This window comes from Limulus polyphemus, unplaced genomic scaffold (assembly GCF_000517525.1).
Source record: "Limulus polyphemus unplaced genomic scaffold, Limulus_polyphemus-2.1.2 Scaffold98, whole genome shotgun sequence".
In the NCBI taxonomy this organism is placed as follows: domain Eukaryota; kingdom Metazoa; phylum Arthropoda; class Merostomata; order Xiphosura; family Limulidae; genus Limulus; species Limulus polyphemus.
In genome coordinates this window covers 101,930-107,870 of record NW_013665708.1, presented here as the reverse complement: position 1 = coordinate 107,870, position 5,941 = coordinate 101,930, and the positions used below count along the sequence as shown (strand labels likewise).

The window sequence follows — 5,941 nt, the reverse complement described above, 5'->3', positions numbered from 1 at the left end:
GAATGTCCTAAGGAGGCAAAAATTGAACTTAACCCTATTTCTGTTTTGTAAAGCCTGTTGGTTAATTACTCCCAGCCTATCGAGTCAATCTCAAACAATCTTGGCAGGTTTGACGCTTTAGACATGTTGAACATTCTAAAGGAATTCAAGGTCAAAGTATGAAAGTTGCTGGACTGTTTCTCAAACAATCATGCTATAATGATACGTAAGGTGTTCAAAAGTGGGATCACTTCAAAATCTATATTTGCTGGTAGATGGAAAGCAAACTGCAAATGTTGTTTATGAGGAAGTTTTGTTATAATTTTAAAATTTTGAGATAAAGCTTATGTTCAATTTATTACTTTGAAATATATGATTGCTGTTAAACTTACATTGTTTTAATTAAGTTTAAACAATTCTCATCAGTTGACGGTTATTTCCGCTTGTTATTGATATAAAAATAACAGTTCATTAAACAATTAAAACAGTTGTGTGCATTAATTTTTGGTGCTGGAAACAGTTGTGATTTATTAGTCTATTATATGACCTTATTAGCAAGGATTTAGAGTACATCACAACGAATGCTTATTTGATCCAAACATATTTTAACTAATTCATTTACAGCATTTTTTTTCTAGTTTTATTTTGCGTTTTGTTTAACTTAAATGAGAAACTGGAAGTTCGATGTAAGAGAAAACTTTTTAAACTTTGTTTTTAATTGGGCTCTTCTATACTGTGCTTTGTTTATATATAATTAGCAGTTGTTACTAAACAGATAGATAATAAACACAAACAATTATGTGTTATGGAAAAAGTATACATTTTTGAGGATACATCGTTGTCATAGCTCAAGGAAATATATATATATATATCTATGCTGTTAAGATATTCGTGAATTATATGTATTCCTATCATTATAGACAGTATATATCAAAATGAAATACATATATACGTGTTTCAATGTTTATTGCTGTTTCTGGAGCCAACCTACAATTTTCATACAGGTCTACGACCTTTCTAATCAAGAACAGGACTTTTGTAATCACGGGAGCGGCACTCATCACGCGCCAGAACTGCACATGGCCAGCACGTGCTGTGTCCATACACCCAATAAGGATTTTATGGTAAGTGACCCGACAGCGCAATCGCTGTTGGTGATAAGTGCTTTGTTTTAGCTCCGTAACCGCAAATGAAAAGGTACAAGAGCTTTAAATTATGTTTTCACTTGCAAATGATCAACGTGAGAGTTTATATGCATGCAACATTCTAATGACAAACGACTAGTTAAAAATCAGTTTCTACTAAACTGCTTTTTACTTTATACAATTAACGCGAGAAGGTTAACAGGTCATAGTTGTAATAAATAAACTTAGTATTCGGAATACTAAGTTTATTTATTATATCTGCTATTGTGCGGCTATATAATGTGAAGAATTGAATAGTGGCCAATGACACTTTTACTTCACTTCACCTATCTAGTGTATAGGTTTTTCTTCTAGTGACTATAAAGCACATTCACACCAACAATACGTTAACAGGTCTAAGAGTTTGAAAAGAATGACTGGCGGAGTTCAACAATTTACCACCAAATGGCTAGTTCACAACTGTTTTATAAAGCTATGGTACAAGCAGTTTTTCAATTAACTAATGTAATTGTATGATATAATTTAAACCACGACCTACAAATGAAAATCAAAGTTAAGTTGGACTAAAACATAAACAACTAAATGCCGGAGCAAAAAGAAAAAACAAACAAATCTTCAACTTTTTACGAGATCGAAACACTGCAAGAAGCTCCTAAGCAGTGGTATAAGTATGCTCCCGTAGCCCCCGCAATTGTGAGAGGGTGGGGCGAGCCAGAAAAAGAGGATGGAATAAGCCAGAATCGTAATTACAATTATAGGAAAATAAATATAGGAGACCCAATTATTTTTTATGCGGGAGGGGAGCATCTTGTGTAGTTACGCCACTTCTTCTAGGAGTATAATAAAAGGATACAAAATGACTTACTAACTTATTTTTACAATTGTTTGCTGAAAATGAAACAGGTATTTTAACAGAGGTCTTTATTTTAATATAAGTCCTTATATTCTAGTTGCAAGTATCTGTGCGTATCTCAGTTCAGAGCCTACAAGACCAAATACTGTCTGATTCCATTATAACAAATGACTGTTGATATTTTGAAATATGCCTATCAAGCCCGTTCTCAAAGATCTGAAAAGGAAATGTTATAATATTTTGTTCAAGATTCACTTTTCTATCACATCTTTGGTTTACTTGCCAATATCCCTTCACCTTTAACCAACAAAATGGAATTTAGTGTTAATAATTCTGAAGAGTTTTTGTTCGCTGGTAACCAAGAAATCTATTAATTGAGAAGACATCATGCTTTCGCTCGATAAAATATCATAGCTTTTGAAGTTACTGAATGTAGTAAAAAAGTGATTTATCTTCTTGAGATAGAATGGAATTGTCAGTCGAAACCATTTTAATCCCTTTGGATATTTGTGTACTCAGTAGTAATAATTTTGTCTTTAATAAAATATTCTATAAATTGGTTTTAACTAATTTAGTTATGGCCTTTTTTTGTTGTTGTTTGCTTGTGCTTTTGGCAAAGCTACTATGACTATCTGCCGCCGTTTCTAATTTTACACTGCTGACCAGAGGGAAGGTAAATGGCCGGTAAATTTATACGTTGATGATATTTTTGTAGTATTACCAGAATCGTATATTACACACTCATTCTCACTTGAATAATATTAATTCAAATATTTAGTTTACAACGGAGAAAAAAACTTTAAACAGTTTACCTTTTCTTCATAATAATATTAACCACATTCTGGTAGATACCTACGATCTCAATCCTATTTTCTCAATGTTTCTCTAATTCAAAGTTTTGAAGATTTGTTTGTAATTAAGCACAAAGCTACACAATGGGCTATCCGTGCTCTGCCCACCACGGGTATCGAAACCCGGATTCTAGCGTTGTAAGTCCGCAGACATGCCGCTGTACCACTGGGGGGGGGGGTAGTTTTGAAGAAAAAAAAAAGGTCTTAAGTTATGTATTTTGCATGAAACAATGAATCAAGAATTAATAGTAGTTAAAAAGACAAAAGACTGTTTGAGGATGGTTTGTCTGGGATTTTCCGTAGTTTGTAAATAGATTCAAATACAAAAGCCATTTAGAAAAAAAAATGCGGGTCTAATTTTTATTTTCAGAATAAAAGATTGTTTCACCTATTGTGAAAGGCATTGCAGAATGCCTCGGTAGCATTTCTCAAAAGATGATTTCCAAGTAGCCCATAAACATACTAAGACTTTAAAAAAATATTTTATATGACCTAAAAGGTAAAATTCCTAAAGATTGGTAACATGTTTATTTTTCATTCCGTTTGTTATTTGTGAAAATATGTATATTTATGTCAGATTTTTAGAACCTGACATACTAAACAGAAAGGTTAGGTCATATATAGTGGTCATTCAACTTTGGCAGAATATTCTTATATTAAACTTCGTAATATTAATAGGAAGGCTACCTCCATTCTGTTTAAGAAAATTAACTTTCAAAACTTTTTTTTTTTGAAACATGGGCTATTGTTAAAAATGATAATATCTGAAATCGTGATGAGGAAATCTATTTACACCATCTTTATGGTTCCGTACCTAACATTTCTTATTGTGTTTAGTTGTCGACGTCTTTTATGGTGTAATTTATCATGTAACTTAACTTTAAGCTGTATAACACTGTACTGGCGTATCCCTGAGTTCTGTTTGATTAGTTTGAGAGGTTGGATTTTACAAACAGATACGGAAGAGATTTACGAGACAGCGAAATAAGAAGTAGGCCTAAGAGGGTTAAGCAGGTGAGAAGTGAGGGTGGAATCTTATACGTTACTTGTTTCTTATTTGTATCCTTTCATTTTCTTAGTTGTATTTTTTTTCTGTTTTCTGCACCGTTTACTAATTTAGTTATTTGGACTAGTATTAGTTACTGGGTACCTGAATTTTTTACACTTTTTTACCCAGACTCTGAGTAACCATAGAGCCGGAAGATAATTGCTCTTATGTGTCTGTTATTAGACCCTTCTTGAATATTTGTTCCTAGTCAAATTAGGCCTAAATTCATGTTATGAGATGCTGTTCTACAGTCGGCTCTATTTGAAACTGATAGTTGATAATATAGAATCGAGAAGTGCTCATAACAATTCTTTGACATTTGTTACAGTTCCTGAGGTGACAGTCCAACATTCTTATAACAAAGCTTTCAGACCTTACACTGAACTATAAAAAATACCTTTGGAATCATATACAGTGAAATCTTAAGACACTCTACATATTCCCAGTAATACCGATAATCAAACTATAATAGGAAACCCAGTTGTACTACTATGTCCTATTCAAATGAACCTAAATAAATGCAGTCAACTAGCCTCGGCTCGAGTTTTGAAGCAAAAAAACTCTTGTATCTGAGATTCATGAAATTTGAAAACTCAATGGCGGGGCTTTAGTGACGGAAGTGAAACCCTTCTCTTCTGCCCAAGCATTGCTTTAGATGTTTCAACTAAGTGAGTGGCCTGTTACCACCCAATTACTAAGATCCAATAGATAATGTAGAGGAGTTGTTTGCTGACTGTCACCAAAGGTAGATACATGGGACTTGCACGAGAAACTTTTCAATTCTGATTATATGATTCTGCGTGTTCAACAACTGACAAGGAGAGGAAAAGAAGAGCTAATAGACACTTCGAATATTGTAGTTACTTTTCAGGGAAGAGTTTTACCCACTCACATTAATATTGGTTTGGAATGCTTCTTTGTGTGACCCAACATTAATAATCCGTTACAACGTTTTTACTGTTATCACTTTGGATATATTTGGTCGGACTCAATGTCCTAAATATGGTAATTCACATGAGGCATCGGATTGGGTTAATTGTGGCAGAGCACATTCTGCACAATTCTCAGTGTCCAGTTCACTTACTAATTAAGAAAGCTGAACACTTAAGAGTAGAGCAAAATTTATCTTCTAGAGAGACTAATCTGCCTTTAAACAAAACTCTTGCCAGAAAGGTATCCTCTGTAGAGGTAAGAAAATAAATGTCATTTTAATACTTCTAATCTGGCAAAACATACAACCCCCTGTGTTTCAGTAGCTATTTCAGTTGATATTTCTACCCCAAGCCATTGTCTCTTCTTCCTAACTAGTTTTCTTTTCTTGTAAGAAAACTCTAAGTGATCGTTACTAGGTCCATACTAAGTCGTCGAAATTTACAAGCCGTTACAAAGACAGTAGAAAAGCATTTTGGATATCGTGCCTTTAAACTATAGGTTGTTCTTGATATATCGTGCTCTAGTGACATAGCTCGTAATTATCTCCCATCTTAAAGTTCTACAGTGGAATGTTCAAAGCTTAAAGGGTCTTGATACTTAGCTCAAAACAATGATTCATATTCTCCTCACATTATAATAGTTCGTGAATTTGGCTAATACTTAATTATAATTATACTTTTCTAGGTTTCTCTATGTATCATCTTAGTTGTTCCATTTGTGATCACAGCTTATCTTTCTTATTCGGAAAGATATTCACTACTATTCAGTTGTACCTTATCGAATTTCTTCAATTTAATGTTTACAGGTTAAGAATGAGGTGGGTTCTCTCTGGATCACTCTTGTTTCTGTTTGGTAACTCCTCAGGAATACATTAGCTTGAATTTGGTCACTGATGGTTATGTAGTGGCTGTTTTTATCAGGCATCCGATGGCACTGCCTATGTAGGGATGACTCGGATTGTTCATTGAAATGGTATTTCAAATATCTCCCCAATAGATCATCAGAACTTGACGATACTATATAATTCTTCATTTTATAACAGTATCTATGTAATGACTGAGTCACAAGTTCTGGGAATGTCTGTAAATATCATAGCAAAAAGTTTGAATTTCTTGTTTTTATTATTATTTTT

The 5,941-nt window shown here is 33.4% G+C and overlaps 1 long non-coding RNA gene across 1 annotated transcript in view; it reads left to right on the top strand.

Moving 5' to 3' along the window:
• LOC111088534 overlaps positions 1-5,941 on the top strand; it is a 55,395-nt gene that overhangs the window by 27,225 nt on the left and 22,229 nt on the right. Inside the window, exon 3 of the long non-coding RNA XR_002613023.1 lies at positions 984-1,103. This is a non-coding gene — a long non-coding RNA (uncharacterized LOC111088534). The remainder of the gene's footprint in view (positions 1-983; positions 1,104-5,941) is intronic.